The sequence below is a fragment of the Gossypium hirsutum genome, chromosome D11, assembly GCF_007990345.1.
Source record: "Gossypium hirsutum isolate 1008001.06 chromosome D11, Gossypium_hirsutum_v2.1, whole genome shotgun sequence".
Taxonomy (NCBI): Eukaryota; Viridiplantae; Streptophyta; class Magnoliopsida; order Malvales; family Malvaceae; genus Gossypium; species Gossypium hirsutum.
In genome coordinates, this window is record NC_053447.1 from 9,402,588 (window position 1) to 9,426,430 (window position 23,843).

Genomic DNA, 23,843 nt, shown 5'->3' on the forward strand with positions numbered 1-23,843 from the left:
TGTGTAGATTGAGTTTGATTAGAAGTATTTAGAATAGAAAATGTGAATGTGAAATGAATTGGTTGAATTGATGATATTTGGGAACTATATGGTTTTAATTTGCAGGGGGTTTTATGTAAAAATAAGCAGAAATGCTGCCGAAATTTTTACAAAAAAAAAATGAAGTCATTTGGTAAACAAATTAATAAATTTTATGAATTATTTTAATATATTGGTTATTTATTTAAGAATTGTTGTAAATCGTTCGATACGTCCGGTAATGCCTCGTAATTCTGTTCCGGCGACGGTTCGGGGTTAAGGGGTGTTACATTTTATGGTATCAGAGCTATCAGGTTTAGCCGATTCTCGGCCTAAATCGAGCTCGGAATCGAGTCTAGATGTACATGCCACTGTCGAGTTAAACTGAGTCGGGATTTTTGGATGCTGACCTATTTGTTTGTTTTGTTTTATAGATTAAGGATGTCTGAAGAAAGAATAAATGATACTGATGAAAGAATGTATAGTGAAGATAGAGAATTAGATGAAACAGAATCTGTTGCACCGAGTGTGAATCCGTTAGGCAACCAACCTTCTAATGTAGAACGAGAAAATGTCAGAGATAGAGATGAATCCCAATTACTGAGAATTATAGCTGATGCATTACAAAGAGTAGCAGGAACTACTCCTGTTACGACTTCAGTACCTACTGTTAGACGGGCTCCGATAAAGGAACTGAGGAAATATGGTGCCACTGAATTTATGGGTCTAAAAGGAGTTGATCCATCCATAGCTGAAAATTGGATGGAGTCGACTAAAAGAATTTTGCAGCAATTGGATTGTACCCCCGAGAGTGTTTAATCTGTGCCGTATCGTTATTACAAGGGGAGGCTTATCTATGGTGGGAATCAGTGGTTCGACATTTACCAGAGAGTCAGATAACGTGGGATCTATTTCAGAAGGAGTTTCAAAAGAAATATATCGGAGAGATGTATATTGAAGACAAGAAACAAGAGTTTTTGTTGCTACAACAGGGTGATATGTCAGTAATAGATTATGAGAGGGAATTCTCGAGACTCAGTAGATATGCCTCCGAGTTTATTCCGACAGAAGCCGATAGTTGTAAAAGATTTTTACGGGGTTTACGAGACGAGATCAAAGTGCAGCTAGTATCCCATCGGATCACTGAGTTAGTAGATTTGATTGAACGAGCTAAAATGGTGGAACAAGTTCTGGGCCTCGACAAAAAGACTGAAGTTGTTAGACCAACCGGGAAGCGTACAGGAACTACCAGTTCGAATCCTCAGCCGAAAAGACCAAAGGAATTCCAAAGTGGTTGGAGATCCAGTTTTAGGTCAGACAGAGGTGGTAGAAATAGGGGAAAACAGACGATGACATCTACTGGTAGTGTGAGAAGTCCTTCCCGAGAAATAGATATTCCAGACTGCCAACACTGCGGAAAGAAACACAGAGGGGAATGTTGGAAATTAACTAGAGGCTGTTTTCGATGTGGTTCTACAGACCATTTCATCAGAGACTGTCCGAAAGTTGATAGTACTGTACCCGTGACATCACAGAGATCGGTATCTACAGCTAAAGGCAGAGGGTTAGGAAGAGGTGGTTCGGTTTCAAGGGGAGGAAGTATTAGGAGAAGCAATGATATTGCTACTCAGCAGTCTGAGGCTAAAGTACCTGCCAGAGCTTATGTGGTCAGAACACGGGAAGAAGGTGACGCCCACGATGTAGTAACAGGTATATTCTTACTATATTCTGAGCCTGTTTATGCTTTAATTGATCCCGGATCTTCACATTCTTATATAAATTCAAAATTAGTTGAATTGGGAAAATTTAATTCTGAAATATCTAGAGTGACTGTAGAAGTGTCGAGTCCGTTGGGGCAAACAGTATTAGTGAATCAGATCTGTCCGAGATGCCCGTTAATTATACAAAATAAAACTTTTCCTATTGACCTGTTGATTATGCCATTTGGAGATTTTGATATAATACTGGGGATGGATTGGTTGGCTGAGCACGGAGTGGTATTGGATTGTTATAAAAGAAGTTTAGTATTCAGACAGAAGACGGGGACAGAATTGAAGTAAATGGTATCCGTACTAATGGGCCGACACGTATTATTTCGGCAATAAAGGCTAATAAATTGCTTCAGCGGGGTTGTACAGCGTATTTAGCCTATGTTATTAATTCTGATTTGGTTGGTAGTCAGTGCAGTAAGATTAGAACCGTATGTGAGTTTCCAGATGTATTTCCTGAAGAGCTACCGGGTTTACCACCTGACAGAGAGGTTGAATTTGCTATAGAAGTGTATCCGGGTACAGCACCAATCTCTATACCACCGTATCGAATGTCACCCACTGAGTTGAAAGAGTTGAAAGTGCAGTTACAGGACTTGTCAGATCGTGGATTTATTAGACCGAGCATCTCACCTTGGGGAGCTCCAGTATTGTTTGTTAAAAAGAAAGATGGATCGATGCGGCTTTGTATTGATTACCGGCAGTTAAACAAAGTGACGATCAAGAACCGGTATCCGTTACCCCGTATAGATGATTTATTTGATCAACTAAAAGGAGCTTCAGTATTTTCAAAGATTGACTTAAGATCTGGGTATTATCAGCTGAAGGTAAAAGAAAGTGATGTTTCGAAGACTGCATTTCGTACTCGATATGGTCATTATGAATTTTTGGTGATGCCGTTCGGGTTGACTAATGCTCCAGCTGCTTTTATGGATCTGATGAATCGTATTTTTCAGCCGTATTTAGATCAGTTTGTGGTGGTTTTTATTGATGACATCTTGGTTTATTCGAAGTCAGAGTCAGAGCATGATCAGCATCTCAGAACCGTGCTACAAATTCTGCGAGAAAAACAGTTGTACGGGAAACTAAGTAAATGTGAATTCTGGTTATCAGAGGTAGTATTCTTGGGACATGTTGTATCTGCGGATGGGATTAGAGTTGATCCGAAGAAGATCGAGGCAATTGTTCAATGGAAGGCACCAAAGAATGTATCAGAGGTACGCAGTTTTCTTGGTTTGGCTGGGTATTACAGAAGATTTGTAAATGGGTTTTCGAAGATAGCTTTGCCGATGACCAAATTACTACAGAAGAATGTTCCATTTATCTGGGATGATCAGTGTCAGAGGAGCTTTGAAACATTGAAACAGATATTGACAGAGGCACCAGTTTTAACTTTACCAGAATCAGGGAAAGATTTCATAGTGTACAGTGATGCTTCTTTGAATGGTTTGGGTTGTGTATTGATGCAAGAAGGAAAAGTAATAGCTTATGCATCTCGACAGTTGAAGTCACATGAACGCAACTACCCGACACACGATTTAGAGTTAGCTGCTGTAATCTTTGCATTGAAGATTTGGAGACATTACTTGTATGGTGAGAAATGTTATATTTACACTGATCATAAAAGTCTAAAATATCTTCTGTCACAAAAGGAGTTGAATCTGAGACAGAGACGGTGGATTGAACTTCTGAAAGATTATGATTGTGTTATAGATTATCATCCAGGGAAGGCAAATGTGGTAGCAGATGCATTGAGTAGAAAAGCAGCGATTGAATTACGAGCAATGTTCGCTCGACTTAGTATTAAGGATGATGGAAGTTTGTTAGCTGAGTTAAGAGTCAAGCCGGTGATGTTTGATCAAATCAGAGCAGCACAGTTAAAAGATGAAAAGTTGATGAGGAAAAGAGAAATGGTACAGTATGGTGCGGTAGAAAATTTTAGTATTGACGAGCATGATTGTTTGAGATTTCGGAATCGAATTTGTGTTCCATCTACTTCTGAGATTAAAGAATTGATTCTCCGAGAAGCACATAATAGTATTTTTGCTTTGCACCCAGGAGGAACGAAGATGTATCGTGATCTACGAGAACTGTATTGGTGGCCAGGAATAAAGAAAGATATAGTTGAATATGTCAGTAAATGCTTGACTTGTCAGCGGGTAAAAGCAGAACATCAGGTACCAACAGGCCTGTTACAGCCTATTACTATTCCCGAGTGGAAATGGGATCGCATTACCATGGATTTTGTTACGGGGTTGCCATTGTCAGTGAGTAAAAAGAATGCTATTTGGGTGATTGTTGATCGACTCACAAAATCAGCTCATTTTATAGCAGTTAGAACCGACTGGTCATTACAGAAGCTTGCCGAGGTTTATATTCGAGAAATTGTTAGATTACATGGTATTCCGGTATCAATAATTTCAGACAGAGATCCTCGATTCACTTCGAGATTTTGGAAGCAGCTGCATGAATCATTGGGTACTCGACTTAGTTTCAGTACAGCTTTTCATCCTCAAACTGATGGACAATCTGAACGAGTAATTCAGATATTAGAAGATATGCTTCGAGCTTGTGTCATTGATTTTGAATCAGGTTGGGAACGTTATTTACCATTGGCCGAGTTTGTTTATAATAATAGTTTCCAATCTAGTATTCAAATGGCTCCATATGAAGCACTTTATGGTCGAAGGTGTCGATCACCAATATGTTGGACAGAATTAAGAGAAAGAAAAGTGATTGGGCCGGAATTGATTCAAGAGACAGAAGAAACAGTTAAAAAGATTAAAGATAGACTGAAAGCCGCTTTCGACAGACAGAAATCTTACGCAGACTTGAAACGACGAGACATTGAATATTCCGTTGGTGATAAGGTATTCCTCAAAGTATCGCCGTGGAAGAAAATTTTGAGATTTGGTCGGAAGGGAAAATTAAGTCCGCGCTTTATTGGGCCGTATGAGATAGTGGAAAGAATTGGGCCTGTTGCTTATCGATTATCCTTACCTCCAGAGTTACAGAAAATTCATGATGTTTTTCATGTTTCGATGCTTCGGAGATATAGATCGGATCCTTCTCATGTTATTCCCACTGAAGACATTGAACTTCGATCTGATTTAACTTATGAAGAAGAACCAGTTCAAATATTAGCACGAGAAGTGAAAGAATTAAGAAATAAACGGGTTCCTTTAGTAAAAGTTTTATGGAGAAGCCATAGTGTGGAAGAAGCAACTTGGGAACCGGAAGAGACAATGAGAGCACAATATCCTCATCTCTTCTCAGGTAAATTTCGAGGACGAAATTTATTAAGAGGGGGAGAAATGTAATGACCCAAAATTCATGGGCATCGGAAAAGTATAATATCGGGCCTCCGTCCTAGTAAATTGAGTCCGAAAATAATTATTAGAAATATTTACGAGACTAGTAGTGTGTTTAATTAGGTTTTAATTAAGTAAATTTAGCTTAATTTAGAGTAATTAGTAAAAAGGATTAAATTGAATAAGAGTAAAAGTTTAATTATAGATTAAAGGAAAATAATAGGGACCAAATGGGCAATTAAGCCACATTTGGAAGTTGAGGCGGCATAACATTGTAAAAATCTTAGATTTTTATATTATTATTTATATAAATATATAAATTAATTATAAAGTATATTATTAAATTAATTATATTATAAATATTATATTATTATATATAAAAGAAACAAAACAGAAAAGAAACAGAATAGAAAGAACAAAGAAACAGAATAGAAGAGACGAAACAGGGGAGAAGCAGGGGAGAAAGAAGAAAAAGAAGAAAAAAGGGGAAATAGGGTTTTTGAAGCTTGAAATTTAAATTGGTAAGTCAAATTAGCCATTTTCTCTTAATTCTAATGTTTTAAAAGCTTTAAAACAAAGTTTTGATGGAATTAAGTTGATATTTTGTAAGTTCATAGGTTTTCAAGTATAGTTTATGTTGAACAAAAGAGATGAATTAGGGATTAACTTGAAGGAATTTTAAGTTAGAATTGAAAAAGGGATTAAATTGTAAAAGAAACTATAAGTTTTTTTTGTTTTAGGGACTAGATTGAGGAAAATTCGGAATTAAGAAAATATGTTAAAAATTTAATAGTTAAATTTGAGTTTAAATGAAATTTGAATAGGAATAAGGTGTGAATTGGTGTTATAAATTTGGTTATTAACATTTTTAATCAAAACAGTTTTGGGAAGTAGCAATGGTCTGACTTTGAAAATTCACTAAAAATTTTATAAATTGAACTAGAGGATGAACAAAATATGGAATTAAAGCTTATTGAGTCTAGTTTCTTATAGTAGAAACAATGTAAGCAATTAATTGATGAATCAAGAGATATTTGAAATTTTGTAATACTGGTTCGGGGTGATTTCGAGATGCCCTGTTTTAACTTTGGAAAATCATTAAAAATTGTACAAAAATTATTATGGAGTGTAATTTATATATGTGAACTCCTTAATGAATCTAGTTTCAAAATAAATAAACAAGAACCTTATTCGAGTTCTGTACAATGAGATAATTTAGTTTTAGTGGAGAGAGGTCAGAACTGTCAAATGAAATAACAGGGGAGTATTTAACGAATAAACTGTATTAAATGGCTAGACCAAAAATTCTGGAAATTTTATGATTATAAGATATATGAGTCTAGTTTTAAGGAAAATTTACGGATATTAATTTGGAGTTTCGTAGCTCAAGATATAAATAATTTAGTAACAATGACCCAAGTAGACAGCTTAATGGTGAAATTATATAAATACATTAAAAATGGTTAAATTTGCATGTTTAGGCTCATGAATTAAATTGAATCATGTTGTATTGATTATTATAAATTATTATTTTCGTAGCCAACAAAGAACCTAAAGCATCAGCATCGAAAGGAAAGGAGAAAGTCATCGAGGAGTAAACTCGAGAAAATTACGGTTTGTATTACTATAATTCAAGTTATTTATTATTAAATGTTAAATTTTAATTTATGTGTCTAGTAAATGAAATGTGAGGTAAGTATTATTATTATTATTATTATTATTATTATGAGTGGGAATTAAATTGAATAGTTGATATGAAATAATATTTGAATTGTTTGTTGATTGAAAGCGGGAAATGAATTTAAATCGAATAGTGACCGATATTAAATTGAATGGAAATGTATTGAGTTGTGAAAATATGTTAATTGCGGATTAGTTATTGATTGAAAGGTGGAAAAATGATTGAATTGAAAGTGTGAGAAAGTGTGATTGAATTGGGATTATATGTGATTTAAATACCCTATTAACTAGTCGGACTGAGTCGGATATAGTTGGCATGCCATAGGATTGGAAGAGTTCAGGGATACTTCGACCTCGAGTCGATGAGACACTGGGTGTCACTATATTTCTTCGGATAGATTCGATGAGGTACTGGGTACCAACTTTCTTCGGCTTTGCCGATGAGACACTGGGTGTCAACTATTGCTTCGAACTATCCGATGAGGCACTGGGTGCCATTCTGGTGTGTTTGGTTGGATCCGTGTATCCGCCAAAGTCCGAGTTTTGTTAATAGGGTAAATGATGAAATGATAAACCGAACGAGTTGGTCAAACGAGCTATTGAAATGATATGAAAAAGTTGAATTGTGAATTGAAATGTGAAATGAGATTGAGAAATGAACCTAAGGTTCGTGAATTATTCAAACTCAAATTGTGGATATACGATATTGGTTGATGAATTGCTATTGTTGAAATATTTAATTTAAATTGTATATACGATTTATGCTTTACATGTACATTATTGTTATAATTTGAATTATGGTAATACCACTGAGTATGAATTACTCAGCGTACGGTTGTTTCCGTGCGCAGGTCAATAGAAGTCAAATGTCTCGGTTCAGCATCCAGATTAATCCCGGCTTCGGCAAAACTTGGTGATGTATTTTTCCTTTGGTAAAGGTGGCATGTACATAGATTGTGTATAAAGGTTATTATGTTTTATTATATAATGGTTAAAAATGTTAGTATTAAAAGTTTATGGATTTTAATGAAAGAAGTCTATCTATTTTATCTAATTAGTACATTGTTAAATTTTAAATTGGTATTGTGTAGATTGAGTTTGATTAGAAGTATTTAGAATAGAAAATGTGAATGTGAAATGAATTGGTTGAATTGATGATATTTGGGAACTATATGGTTTTAATTTGCAGGGGGTTTTATGTAAAAATAAGCAGAAATGCTGCCGAAATTTTTACAAAAAAAAAATGAAGTCATTTGGTAAACAAATTAATAAATTTTATGAATTATTTTAATATATTGGTTATTTATTTAAGAATTGTTGTAAATCGTTCGATACGTCCGGTAATGCCTCGTAATTCTGTTCCGGCGACGGTTCGGGGTTAAGGGGTGTTACAAAGTTAATTGGATTAAAATTAAGTTTAAAAGATTTAGCATGCATTTGCATAAAATATTTTTTTAAAATAAAAAATATATATAATTATGTATCATTCATGGTAGTTTTTTTTTAAAACAATATATTAAATTATTACACTATATCTAAGATATGCTTATATTAGAATATAATGTAATTTATAATTTGGTTTAATAATAAATTGAAATAATTTTATAACTAATTTATTCTTTTATTATTTTAATTAAAAATATTAAATAAAATAAACAGAAACTAAGTAATTAATGAAAAATAAATTATTTTTTAAATTTAAAAATCAGTTCATAAAATAAACCGGTCAGTGTAGGGTTGAATACTTTTTCTTAAAATAAATAATATTGTCAATAATTAAAATAAACAAAATGGGTTCAATATTTATAATTTTATTTAATTAGGTGGATTGAATTCTCCACCTTAGGTTTAGGTTTTGAATAAGTTTGATAATGATAGAAAAAATAAAGTGGAAAGAGAGAAGGGGTTAAGGTCGTAATGATGAAAATGACATATCATTTTATTTGTATTAGGCGAGAGATTAAAAACCATTGTTTGATGGCTACAATTTTCTTCCGTCTGGGTAACATCAATACAATGAACCAATGCAAGAGCTTAGAGTGGCGGAAATTGGAGGTGTACATCCAAATCGAGTTAAAGAAGGGATTACCACTTCTTTCAGGGAGCTGGCACTTTTTTCCCTCTTTACGATATGTTAAAACCTCCTACGGGGGCAAGATGGCAGATATTGAGTGAGATGGGGCCACCATGTCGGATTCAACACTCCCAATTTAGGGGTTTTTATTTTTTTGAATAAATTATGGTCACCTAATTATGAATTTCTTTTAAATTGGTTATCCAACTAATCAAGTTTTTTTTTGTTGGTCCATTTCTTAAGAGAGATGAAGGGTTGAGGGTTATTCTTTAAAAGTATCACTAAATTGATATAATAGGTAAATTTGAGAGCTAAATTTATTATTATACTAGTTTTTAATTATCATGTCACCCTTCAGTCAAACACTTAACAAAACCTAGATAAAGAAAAAATAGTTTCGATTAGTTGAATCACTAATTTGAAAATTTTATAGTTGAGTGATAAAAATAAAATAGATCCATAAGCAGATGACTTGTGGTGTAATTTTTTTTTGGGGAATAGCCTTTAAACCTGGAGATGGGGAGATGGGGAAGATAGAAAGGATTAAATTGAAGTCATTGTCAAGGAATTTTGTCGCTTTGAGTTTAAGGAAGTTGTTCAATGAAATGCAACTTGCCCAAGTAGATTTTTTTTGATGGCATAAAGTGGTTCGATGATGTCTTGGTCATAACCTGACATTACTGCATCCAATGGCCGATGATAAGGATTATAGTTTAGCCTTGCTTTCAATTGTTTTTTTATGTATAAATTAAGGCTAATTTAGCATTAAAAGTCCTTTTGAAAAATAGCGTAGAAATTCTTTTTTAAAATGGTAAATCTCACTGGTAGTTATCAAATTAGTAGTAAATTATTTTAGTTATTTAGTTAAAAAAACTTATAAATTAATCATTTAATTATGTAATTTTTGTTTTTTTTATCAGCACTTATAACAATGGTACGTAGCTTTTAAAACTAATATAATACCAACTTTAATCCTCAACGCTTATAAATTTTAAATACTTTTTAATCAATTGATTTAAATTGTTTATAAAATTTGATTTTAATATATAAATTATAATAGTTAATACAAACAAATGATATATTTATAATTTAACACCAAAACTAATTTTTTTTAAATGCTAGAATTTTCAATTTTTTGGTTTGCTTTTGAAAAACTATCCTTTAGTAATGCTTTTGACTATGGTGATTGATTCCGCACCAATCCCGGGCATTTTAGTGTTAAAACGAAAAATTAAATAACTATTTTCGTATCGATGAAAATTCTTGTTCGCACTGACACGTTCCAATCAATTCTGATCATATCAAGTGGAACATGAGTGCACCAAATAATATTAAAAATATTAATTTTTATAATTTGTTTTGTTTGAAATTTTGAAAAGTCAACACTTGTATTAACCAATAAAAAAAGAAAACTATACTTAATTGAACAAACTTTAAAATTAAAATATAATAATAATAATAAAACAAACTCGCTCACATTTGAAAGAAGAAATCTTCTCACTTTTACCATCTTTTATAAGGAAAGGAAAAACAACTAAATGCTAAGGGTGGGTTTGGATGGGTGATTGGGTGCGGTGCGATGCGTTTAGCTTACTTTTTGTCTCACGCTACAGTATCTAATCTCACCGCCACCGCTATTTTTACACTAGCCGCAGATAAACGCACCGCCTATCCAAATTCCAAACTCACCCTAAATCTCTGAAATTTTAGCCTCTAGCTTGGTTTCAAACAACTCTTTCAATTTTTGATATGTATATCAGTAATGAATGGGCTAATGTTGTAGATTATATTATTATTTAATACATGAGATTATTTTCTCTTATTAATTTCTGGAATGGTAGATTTTTATTTTGAAGATTATTGATAAATATTTTATATAATTGATAAATATTTTATATTTAAGATTTATTTAATATCATTCATTTAATATTTTTAAAACTTAAAATTTACATATATTAAATATTTTTAGTAAATTCAAAATAATATGTTGGAATAGACCAATACACTGATACTAGGACGTATCAATTTTAGTAGAAAAGCGATGTGTCTATCAGTGCGGTACTAACTACCTTGCTTTTGACTTAAAAAATTGGGTATAAATAATCTCGATGTTAAACACACCCTTTGACAATAAAAACAACATTAGTCAAAGAGTTTTAGTTCTATCCGGTACACATTTCAAAACATTAATTTTAGAAGTAAAGGAAGAAACTTATTTATATGGCTTAATGGTATTTTTGGCCTTTTAAATTTTTTGAAAAAATCAATTATACCCCTCTGAATTTTTTACACCCAATTAAGCCTTTGAACTAACAAAACTAGTCAAATAAACCCTTTAACTGACATTGATTGTTACAACGTTGACATGGCTGTCAACGGTGCCAATATGGCGCTTTTGATGTGGCAGTGCCATGTCATTTGCCACACCAGCAAAAAAAGTTCATTTTTTAAAAAATAAAGTACTTTTATTTTTTTTCAAAATGAACTTGAACAAATAGTTGTCCATATTCATTCATTTCAAAGCTTAAATTTGTTTTTTAAAATTAAAAAAAATTATAAAACATTATTAAGATTTAAATATTAAGCGCATTCATATTTCTACAAGAAAAGCTAACTAATATTAAGTGCTCTTTTTGCAAATAAAAAAGGATGGTTTTAAAAGAAAATAGTCAAAATATTTTTAATTATTTATCACCTTTTAGTTTAATTAATTCACATTAAATAGCAAACATATAGATATATACTCTCTCTTTTTGGTTATTCTTATATTAGACATACAATTATTTTCCTTTTTGATATTTATTTTAAATTTATAAATATCATGTTTGTAATAATTTCTATATCTAAAATATGATTTATATATTTAACTTAAAATTTTCAAACAAATAATATTAATTGTTTAAAAAATATTGAATGTTTACAAAATTAAATTATTAAAATATCACTTAAACTAAGTTAAATTGAAAATTTAAACACACGTTGCAGGACCATATTTTACAACAAATGGTGAACACTTTCTAAACCACTTCATCTAAATAAGATTTTCAACATTAAACAGACCTGACATCCACAACGGGGATATTGCATTATTCTCTTAGTCTGCTTGAGCAAGTCCAGGTCCATGGACCTACTCAGATCTTGTTTGTTTTTGGGCCAATAAACTAATGTGGGCTTCAACTCAAATGTAGCCCAAACTCACGCTGGTTTGTTGTCTTTCATCCATGCACCTGACGGTTTTCATCATTTCTGATATTCTAATGATTCAGTGCTTTCACTTGTTGCTATGAAATATTAACCCTTAACCCTTAAATCATTCTACGGCTAGTAACTGATACAGGTAGTAAATTTATCACATTATCTTCTTCTTCTTCTTCTTTTAATTATAAATAAAAAGGGGTGATTGGAGGGAAAAGGATGAGCTGGAAGCCCTGCCTGCTACTGCACAGCAGAGGAGAGGAGAAGAAAAATGAAGGAAAGAAAACAATCAGAGAAGGTCGTTTTTTGTTCATTAATTACAATGAGAAAAGGTGTTTACTCGTTATGTACTTCCAACTTTCACTAATTACAATGCTACAGCCTATTCTATAAGGGAAGTAGTTTGATTAAATGTGGTGTCGGGGTTTGGAACTTGAAATAAATTCTGAAAATGTTGCAAGGGTAGGGAGGCTGAAAATAATTTCCTATAGTGAGTGTGGACTGTGGAATATTCTACAATCAACAAATACAACCCATGGAAGCACTCCCTTAGTACTTTGGTCGTGCTTAATGGAGTAGACTATTTCCCTTTTTCTCCATTCAGACACCGAGTTCACTTGGAGTTGCTAAACTTGTGATAAACTTTACCTCCATTTTCAAATCTGCCTTTTTTGGAAAGAGAAAAAGAAAGCACGTGACCATGCATATGGAGAAGAGTTCAAACCTAAGCTAAGGCCTGTAAGGGAGAAAAGAAAACCTGAAAAAGTAGCTGAATTTATTTACTATTTTAATTGTGAGTTTTTGGAGAGATGCAGGATTGGACATGAACGTGTTGTTTCTTTCCAACTTTCTCTCTACCTGTATATCACTCTTCACACAATTTTCAAGACTGTAAAGCGTTGAAATATGGAGCTAGTATCGTCCTCTCCCTTTGTCACTCCAGAAACACAAAGGGACAGATAAAATGGTGCATGGCATTGGCAACAGACCTTCCGCCCACTCCCTTTAATTTAAAAACCAAGACGTCAAAGCGCCAACGCTTTCAACTAATTGTATTCACTGAACCAGCTTTCAATTTATATAAACTTTACTCTATGTTTTGTATGGTGAGTTAGTAATATTATATGGCACCTGGAATTTAATTGGAATCAGGAAATGTAGAAAGAAGCAATATCCCACCTAGATTTTCCACAGTTACGTGATTATTAATTATAGGAGCAGTGTGTCATAAATACAACTTTGCACTGCACGGGGAACAGTAAATGCAGCTGTATGTACAATAACTTTCAAATACAGTTCCCTTCTGCCCTTCAGCATCAGAATTTCAAAGATTTGCCATTCGAAATTTAATTTATTGCCCCCAACATATGAATATGTAAATTAGCAGACTGTTAAATCAGTAACTTCAATAATTCCTAACCACTTTTCCTAGTTAATAGCGCACAAGTAAATTTGATTAGTGTAGGAGGGAGAAATGAAAGTAATGGGGGTGGCAGAAAAACCAGGACAACAGCGAGAAGTGAAGGCATTAATTGGAGGAGATACTAGTTTTGTTATGTCTTTATCCTGACACCCTCAAAAGTAATGTCTGTTTTTCCAACAATCACAAAACCCTATAATCTCATTAAACCCACCATTATTTCTTACTACCCTAACAAAATCTTACGCAACCGGGAATGAAATAAGGATTTAATGGAGTAAAGCTGTAATCAATAATTTATTTGTTTCGTTTAATAGAATGGAATAAAGTTGTAATGGTTTTTTTATGTTTATTTGAAATTTGAATGAAATAGATATTGTAATAGCATAAAAAAAATTTAAATGATCAAAATACCCTTAACAATTTCTTAGATAGATGATTATTATTGTTATTAAATTTTAATAAAATTATTATTAAATATAATTTAATAAAAATAATAATAAATAACTTAATCATATTTTAAAACAATTATTATTAAATACAATTAAATAAAATTATATATAATTTAATAACATTCTTAATATAATTATTATTAAAATATGAATTAATAAAAATCATAATATATAATGTTATAAAAATAATATATAACCTACTTTATTGTTTTTAAACTGTAATGCATATTTAATATGTTAAAATATCATTAGCAAAACAAATAATTTAATTATCTTCTAAACTAAAAATCAAAAGATTAGAATAATAAATAACTTGATAATTATATTTGACATCCAAACATAATGTTCATATATTAACAAAAGGTTACATGATGTCATTAGCTTATATGCCATAATCTATATGTTAAATTTTAGAATATCAAAAAGTTACAAAAGTATGTGGCATTCTATCATGTTATTATACCATCCAAATATTACATATACAAAAAGTTACCAAAACATCACCAACACAACCATGATTTTAATGGTCAGAAAGAAATCTTCTCACCCATTCCAACCGCACAGAAGAAGGTAGACTAAAGAAAATGAGCATTTGCGTTGGATGCTTTAGAATTTTTCTCAACGCACGATAGTGATCATCCTTAGTTAATCCTTCTACTTCACATAAAGCTAGATATAATTTTTGACCACTTTCTTGAAGCATTTTCTTAGAGGCAATGCTCCTACTTAATTTAGGGCCAATAGCCCGTATGTTTTTCCCTCAATAACATGGCAACATCAGTAATTGAAGTAGAAATTTGTTCACTTCCATCAAAAATCTTTTTTTTTCTTCTTTGAAAATGTGGAACCATCTTGGTTTGGCTTCGACGGTTGCGATGTGTAGCCGAGACATCCATCTCATTTAAGAAAACATTATCTTCGCGTCCATGGTAATTGTTTCCTTCTTCAAGATTATTTGTTGTAGCTACATCCTAAACGTCTATTTCTTCAACAATATCTGCAACTGTTTGAGCATATTTCCTAGTGGCTGCTTTATGCTTCCATTTTAAAAAAAAAGAAGGAATCCACATTAGATATAACTTTTGGTCAAAACAATATAATAAAGAAAAAAAATTCTTACACTTATATATAAGTTCCACACAACATCTTCAACAACAACCATTTGCCTATGCTTGTCCCAACCAAGGCCGCTATTGTCTTTTCCATTGAGCATGTCGTAAACAATTACCCAATCCTTTTTCAATGTCCTAATCCTCGATTCAAGATTAGGTTTAGACTTCAACATAGCATAAGGTAAAACTTTTTCTAACATTCTTTCTAGCTCATTTAAATAATCGACCTTAAATCTCGTATCTGCGTTATAGGTTTCAACATTGTACAAGTCGACCATACAGGAAACCAGCGTAGCATCTTCTTCTAGAACCCATTTCTTTTTTTCTTTCTCCAGAATTTTGGACAGAAGCAATTGATTGTGAAAAACCTGACACAACTATCTTAACAAAAAGCGCAAATTAAAATTAGGTTTAATATTATGAATCAAAAGGTTGAAACTTTATAAAATTATAACGCATGACAAATCAAAAGAAAATAAATTAAAGTTCTAATTCAATAAGTCCAGTACAATACATAAAGACAATTCAAACAATACCAAAGTTTCGTAAACTAGATACATAAAATAACATAAACAAATTAACCTTCTACTATGTTTTAATAAACCTAACTAATTTCTAGATGCTTGTCATTCATAGAACATTTGATTGGCTAGTTTCATCTTTTAAATAGCCCATGTATTCGATGGATGAATATTTACGATATTCGGTTCATCGTCGTCTATCATATTATTAGGTAATCCTTCTCCCAACTTCGGTTTAATATGACTAAGACTCATATAGGTTCGAATAAAATTATGAAGCAAACAACATGCAATAATGATTTTATTGTGCACTCTCACATGATATAATGATGGACTCCTAACTATTCCTCATCTAAGATTTAATAACTCAAAGTATCTTTCAATAACATTGCGTGCTGAAGCATGTTTCATATTGAAAAATTCTTCTAAAGTACTTGGCTGGTAACCCTGACGCCACTAATTCAAATGATATCTTTGTCATTTAAAGGACGCAAAATGTCCCTCATAGTTTGTGTAACTAGCACCAATTAGATAATAACAACCTATAAAAAAGAAAAATATTTATTATGGTTAACTTTCCTAGAAAAATTATGTAAGAGCCTAAATTTTCAGTGGTAACAGAAACGGTGATTTGAAGTCACCAATTTCGATATTTAAGGTCGTAAATTTTATTATTTAGTATTTACAAGTTAAATGTGATTTTAGAAAGATTTGTGAAATAGTAATTTGAGTTTAGAAGGAATTATTAGGTTAATTGGTTTTAAAAACGAGGTATATCGAGACCTCGATTTTATACACCGAGTCGTAAATATTTTTATAAATATTTAAGGAGTGTCATTAAGGTAGTATTAAAGTTTCGTTAGAAAATTTTATCGTTTCGATAGTTAATTCATTAAAAAGAACTAAATTGAAAAAGGTGCAAAACTTGCTAAACTGATTAAATAGCATAAATGGTAAATAAGGGAAATTAGACACCCAAAGAATCGTTGAGGTGGCATAAGCAGAAAAAAATCTTGGAATTAGGTGATTTAAGGGCAAAATTGTGAATTTTGTGAAATTAAGCTTATATAAAAAGAAATCTAAAGATTTCTAGTCAATTCTCAGCCAAAAATAGCCATTAGAGAGATTCTCAAGCTGGTTTTTATATTTTTACTTCATGTAAGTTTAATTCTTGCTTTTCTCTTGAAATTTTTATGTTTTTAAGACTTTTACAATTAGGTCCAACTATCTATTTCATTAGTTTTTGATATAATGGATAATTTTGAAAGTTACCATTTATGAGTGCTGGATGTTTATAATGAGTTAACATGGATTTAAAGCTTTAATTTTGTTATATGATGATTTTATCAAGAAATTTCAATAGAAATTGATTTTAGGACCTAGTTGTGAAAAAGATTAAATCTTAGGGTTTAGAATTAAATTATATTTATCAAAGGTTGTGTAATAGCTTATAATATTTAAATATAGTGTTAATTGAGAAAAATTAGCTCATTTGATGAGTTAATTGGTTAGGGACTAAATTGTAAAAATTATAAAAGTTGGGGTAATTGTATAATTTCAAATTTTGAAAGGTACAAATTGCGAAGTGGACTGAAATTGAAATATATGCTAATAAATGAAAAATTTTACATTCTAGATCAAAAGCTCATAGATCAACGAGAAAAAGAAAAATTAGCCGAGTAGTCTCTAAACTATTACCAATTTTACAATCCAACCCAAGTAAGTTCATATGGTTAAAATTTCTTGATTATTTGTTAATATAGGAATGGTATAATATATTTATTCATATTTTTTTGTTGAAATTAAGATTATTGTAAAAGTATGAAAATTGAATTGAATGTTTAAAATTAGTAAAACGCAAGATTGAGTATGATTGTTCTGTGGCAAAGAATGAATTGACGGATAAGACCATGGTTGGACCATGGAAATTTTTAAATGTAAGACCATAGCTGGGCTATGGCATTTTAATGAAAAGACCGTAACTAAATTATGACATTTTGAACGTAAGACCATGGCTGGGCTATGGCATTCTGATGATAATACCATAATTGGGTTATGGCACTACAAATGTAAGACCATGGTAGGGCCATGGCAATGCATGTGTAAGACCATAGTTGGACTATGGCACAAAAAGAACGATATACTCATATCCGTAAGTTGTTCTTTGATTTAGTAAAAAATGCTAAGAGACTTATGTGATTGAATTGAAAGATTTATAGATTATTATTAATATTGATCCGAAGGAAGTGTGTTTATTGATTATATTTAGTTTGACAGGGAAAAATGTATGAGTTATTTACAATTTAATTTATTATATTATATTAAGTTCAGTAAGATCAATGTTTAACCGATTGAACTTACTAAGTTTCATTAAGCTTACTCATGTTGCTTAATGTTCTTGTAGATTAACGTGTAGTCGAAAGATCGGATTAACATATCAAGCAACACTATCTAGTTTAATCTAGTAGTTTTTGCAATATAAATTTTGGTTTATATGGCATGTATAGGGTTGAATTGGTAATGATATAATTTGAAATGTGGTTGTGAATGATATATATATTGTATGTATGTTTATGTAATTAGTAGTAGAATTTGATAAATCAATGAAATGAGTTAAATAGGTAGATATAAGTAAATGAAATATTTGTGATGTTATGTCTCGTTAAGAACATGTTTTAGTTTGTATTGATTGCTTGGTTGGCATATATTGGTGTATGTGAATGTTGAGTGCAGGTTAATGTTAAAATGGGTGAGAAAAGTGGCTTTAAAATGACCTATTTTTGTCCACACGGGCAAAGACTCGGGCGTGTGTCTCAGCCGTGTGTGACACACGGCCTGACACATAGGCTTGTAGTCTGGCTGTATGACCCCTGCACCTTAATTTCATAAATTTGTTACCTACATGGCCTGGCACACGGGCGTGTGACTTGGTCGTGTGACCCAAGTCAGAGAGTTACACGAGTAAGGACACGGGCTGGGATACGGCCGTGTGTCTCATATCAAATGCCCACACAGCCTAAGACACGAGTGTGTCTCCTGGCCGTGTGGGCCATATGGGCGTGTGTCCCCTACTTCTAAGAAAATTTTTGAGATTTTGGGAAAATTCCCTGAGTACCTAGTTTAATCCCAATTCACTTCTAAGGTAAATATTGGGCCTTGAAGGTCCATCTAAAGGACAATATGAGTGTTATATGATTGATTCTTAGTATGTGTAGCAAAGGTTGGGAAATTTCCGTATTTAATTCGTAAAGTTCGGTAATGCTCTGTAACCTTGTTCTAGTGACGAATAAGGGTTAGGGGTGTTACATTTATTGATATCAGAGCTTCGGTTTAGTCGATTCTCGAAATAAATGTAGTGTGTAAAATGTCTAGAAATACATGCCATATATAAATCTGTGATAGTGTGATGTGCATGATCCGATCTAACCCTTGTTTTTCTTATAGATTGTAAAGATGTCAAAAAGATTTGAACATACTGAACATCATGATAAGGTCAATAGTAGAGTACAGATATTTGAATATGGGACAAGCAGTAACGTCCTAATTCCTCCGGCTCAAGAACAAGAACTTAAAAATATGTTTTATGGGTTTATGAATCAATGGTTTAATGAATTTATGTATGAAAAAAATCAGGCTCAACAACCTCCTCCCCCTACTGCACCGTCCAAAGTGCCTCCGGTAACACCTCCGGTAGCACCTCCACCTCCTCTGGTGATTGAATTCAGTAAATGTACTCCAATCGAAAAACTTAGAAAATATGGGGCCGAAGAATTCTGAGGTAGGTCAGATGATGATTCTGTCAAAGCTGAGTATTGGCTTCAAAACACAATAAGAGTTTTTGAAGAAATGGCTTGTTCCCTAGATAATTATTTGAGATGTGTTGTTTCCTTACTGAAAGAGGAAGCATATAATTGGTGGATGACTATAGTGGCCATGGTGCTGAAAGAGAAAATCTCTTGGGAATTCTTTTAGAGTGAATTTAAAAAGAAATAGGTCGGCAAGAGATATTTAGACAAAAAGAAGAGAGAATTCCTTGATTTGCGACAAAGTAATCGATCGATAGTCGAGTATGAAAGGGAATTTGTATACCTTAATAGATATGCTCGAGAAATTGTACCAACCAAAGAAGAAATATGTATTCAGTTTGAGGAAGGATTGAATGATGAAATCAAAATGATGATTGGGGGCACAAAAATACGAGAATTTTTCGTTTTGTCAGATCGTGCTCAGAAATTAGAAGAGGTATATAACAGAAAAATGCAGAGAGACAGAAGGAATAAGGAATCTTTTAAGAGAAGTTCCTTCAAGTCATTGCGAACAATTCCGGCTAAAAAGTCTAGTGATGATTTTAGTCGAGCCGTTCTAATGTCGGAACGATCAAATAAGAATAATGTGACTCAACAAGATTACGAGATGAGTATTAGACCTACAGCTAGTGTGCGTAGTGGGCAAAATGTTCTTAAGCTCAAATGTAAATATTGTGGGAAAAATCACTTCGATGAATGTAAAGGCAATGCAGGAGCTTGTTATAAATGTGGGGCCACCAATCATTTTATTTGAGATTGCCCTCAGTTGCAAAGAGAGGAAAAAGAGGAAAAGGAGCAGAAAGAGAAACAAATGGCCACTTTCCAAAGAAGTAAACCTTCGGGCCAAAATAATGCTATTGGGACTACTCGTTCGAGTATGAGAGATTCTGTTGCCCAGTCAAAGGCTAAGACACCTGCACGTACTTATGCTATCCAACCGAGGGAGGAAGCTACAACTCTAGACATAATAGTTTGTACATTCTATCTTTTTAATGTTATTGTGTATGCATTGATTGACCCTAGATCCACACATTCTTATATTGACACTGCATTAGTAACAGAAAAGAAAATGTCTGTTGAGTTTACTGATTTTGATATTCAAGTCACTAATCCATTAGGCCAAAGTGTGATAGTTAATTTAGTGTGTCGAAATTTTCCACTGAAAGTAAAAGGCTGTGAATTCTCTACTAATTTGATGTTACTACCTTTTCGAGAATTTGATGTCATTTTGGGAATAGATTGGTTAATGAAGCATGATGCTGTAGTGAATTGTCGAGAGAAACGAATTAATTTGAAATGTCAAACAGGAGAAGTAATTTCAGTTAAGTCTGGGAATCTGAATGATACTGGTAAAATTATTTCAACTTTTTCTCCTCAGAGATTGTTGCGTAAATGTAATAAGGCATTTTTAGCCTACATTCTTGATACTCAGAATTCTGAATCAAAGCTAGAGTAGTTACCGACTATTAATGAGTTTACTGATGTGCTTCCTGAGGAATTGTCGGGTTTACCATCTGACCGTGAAGTTGAGTTTGTAATTGATGTGATCTTGGGAATAACTCCTATATCAGTGACACCATACCGTATGACATTGGCTGAGTTAAAAGAGTTAAAGACATAATTGCAAGAATTATTAGACAAAGGGTTCATTAGGCCGAGTATGTATCATTGGGGTGCATTTGTATTATTTGCGAAAAAGAAAGACAGTTCTTTAAAACTGTGTATAGACTACAAACAGTTGAATAAGGTCACAATTAAAAATAAATATCCTTTGCCTCGTATTGACGATTTATTTGACCAACTGAAAGATGTTGTAGTATTTTCGAAGATAGATATCAGATCTGGGTATTATCAGTTGAAGGTTAAAGAGTGTTATGTGCCGAAGACTGCTTTAAGAACTCGGTATGGTCACTATAAGTTTCTGGTAATGCCATTTGGTTTGACCAATGCTCCTGCTGCTTTCATGGATTTAATGAATTGGAATTTTCAACCTTATATGGATAGATTTGTGGTTATATTTATTGATGATATACTAATCTATTCCAAGACAAAAATCGAGCATGCATAACACTTGATAATTGTGCTACAGACCTTGAGGGAGAAACAGTTGTATGCAAAGTTCAGTAAATGTGAATTCTGCCTTCATGAGGTCCGATTTTTGGATCTTATTGTGTTAGTTGAAGGAATTCGAGTGGATCCGAGCAAAGTATCTACAGTAGTAAATTGGAAAACTCCAAAGAATATAACAGAAGTGTGAAGTTTTCTAGGTTTAGCAGGATATTATTGCCGATTTGTTAAGAACATTTCGATGATTGCTTCACTATTGACCCGATTACTACAGAAAAACGTAAAAAAATTTTGGTTTGGGTCTTTGAATCAGGTGTACCATATGTTGTTTATAGTGATGCATCTCTGAATGGTTTAGGTTGTGTATTGATGCAGTCAGGAAAAGTAGTGGTCTTTGCTTCTCAACAATTAAAACTACATTAGAAGAATTATCCTACACATGATTTTGAGTTGGTTGCAATTGTTTTTGCATTAAATATTTGGAGACACTGTTTATACGGTGAGAAGTGTTACGTGTTTACGAATCATAAAAGTTTGAAATATTTGATGACTCAAAAAGAGCTGAATTTGAGATAGAGACGATGGCTAGAATTGCTAAAGGACTATGATCTGGTTATTGACTACCATTGGGGAAAAGCTAATGTGATTGCAGATGCACTCAGTCGAAAGTCGTTTTTGTTAGCGCTTCGAGTGATAAAAGCTCAATTAACTCTTAATAAGGATGGTTCTGCATTAGCGGAGTTGAGAACAAAACCTTTGTTCCTTCAAAGGATACGAGAGTTGCAAGATGATAATCCAAAATTGGTGCTGAAACGACGGATAGTTCAGGACAATCTGAGTTCAGAGTATAGCATTAATGATAATGGTATGTTGCGTTACCGCAATAGAATTTGTTTACCGAATAATTCAAATTTGAAAAATAACATTCTTTGTGAAGCTCATAGTAGCATGTATTCTATTCATCCTGGTAGTACGAAAATGTATTGTGATTTGAAAAGAATGTATTGGTGGTCGGGTATGAAACGGGTGATTTGTGAGTTTGTAGTAAAATGTTTGATTTGTCAGCGAGTGAAAGCCGAACATGAGGTACCAACGGGTTTGTTACAACCTGTTATGATTCCTAAGTGGAAATGGGAGCATGTCACGATGGATTTTGTATCAGAATTACCTGTGACTCCGAAAAAAAAAAGATTCAATCTGGGTGATTATTGATAGGTTGACTAAATCGGTACATTTTATCCCAGTCAGAATAGATTTTTTACTTGAAAAGTTAGCGAAATTGTATATATTAGAGATTGTAAAATTACATGGGGTTCCCACATCCATTATTTTAGATCGAGATCTGAGGTTTACATTGAGATTTTAGAGTAAATTGCAAAAAGCTTTTGGTACAAAGCTAAATTTCAGCATTGCGTTTCATCCGCAAACTGACGGGCAGTCAGAACGAGTGATTCAGATTCTGGAAGATATGTTGAGGTGTTGCATACTCGATTTTAGAAGTAGCTGGGAAAAGTATTTACCATTAGCTGAATTTGCATGTAACAACAATTATCAATCCAGCATAAAAATGGCACCATTTGAAGCACTTTATGAAATAAAATGTAAGACTCCGTTGTATTAGTCTGAATTGAGTGAATCCAAGCTAATGGGAGTCGACCTAATTCGAGAAACTGAAGATAAAGTTCGAATCATTCGGGACAGTTTGAAGGCTGTTTCTGACAGTCAGGAGTCATATGCAGATTTGAAAAGAAGAGAAATAGAATTTGAAGTGGGTGATCGAGTGTTCTTAAAAGTTTCACCGTGGAAGAAAGTATTGCGGTTTGGTAGAAAAGGGAAACTAAGCCCAAGATTTATCGGACCATATGAAATTGTTGAAAGAATAGGCCTTGTGGCTTATCGTTAGCTTTACCTCCGGAACTTGAGAAAATTTATAACGTGTTTCATGTATCGATGCTAAGACGGTACATATCAGATCTTTCACACGTAATCCCTCACAGTAAAATTGAGCTTCAACCGGATATGACGTAATCTGAAGAACCGATAAAGATTTTAGCTTGAGAGGTTAAGGAATTACGGAATAAACAAGTTTCACTAGTAAAAGTATTATGGCACATTCATGGTTCGGAGGAGGGTACTTGAGAAACAGAAGAATCGATAAGATCATAATATCCGAATATATTATTAGGTAACAAATTTTAAGGACGAAATTTCCTAAAGGGGAGAGAGTTGTAACAGCCTGAATTTTCAGTAGTAACGAAAACGGTGATTTGAAGTCAGCAATTCCGATGAGTAAGCTCGTAAATTTTATCATTTAGTATTTACGAGTGAAATGTGATTTTAGAAAGATTTGTGAGATAGTAATTTGAGTTTAAAAGGAATTATTAGGTTAATTAGTTTTGAAAATAGGGTATCAAGACC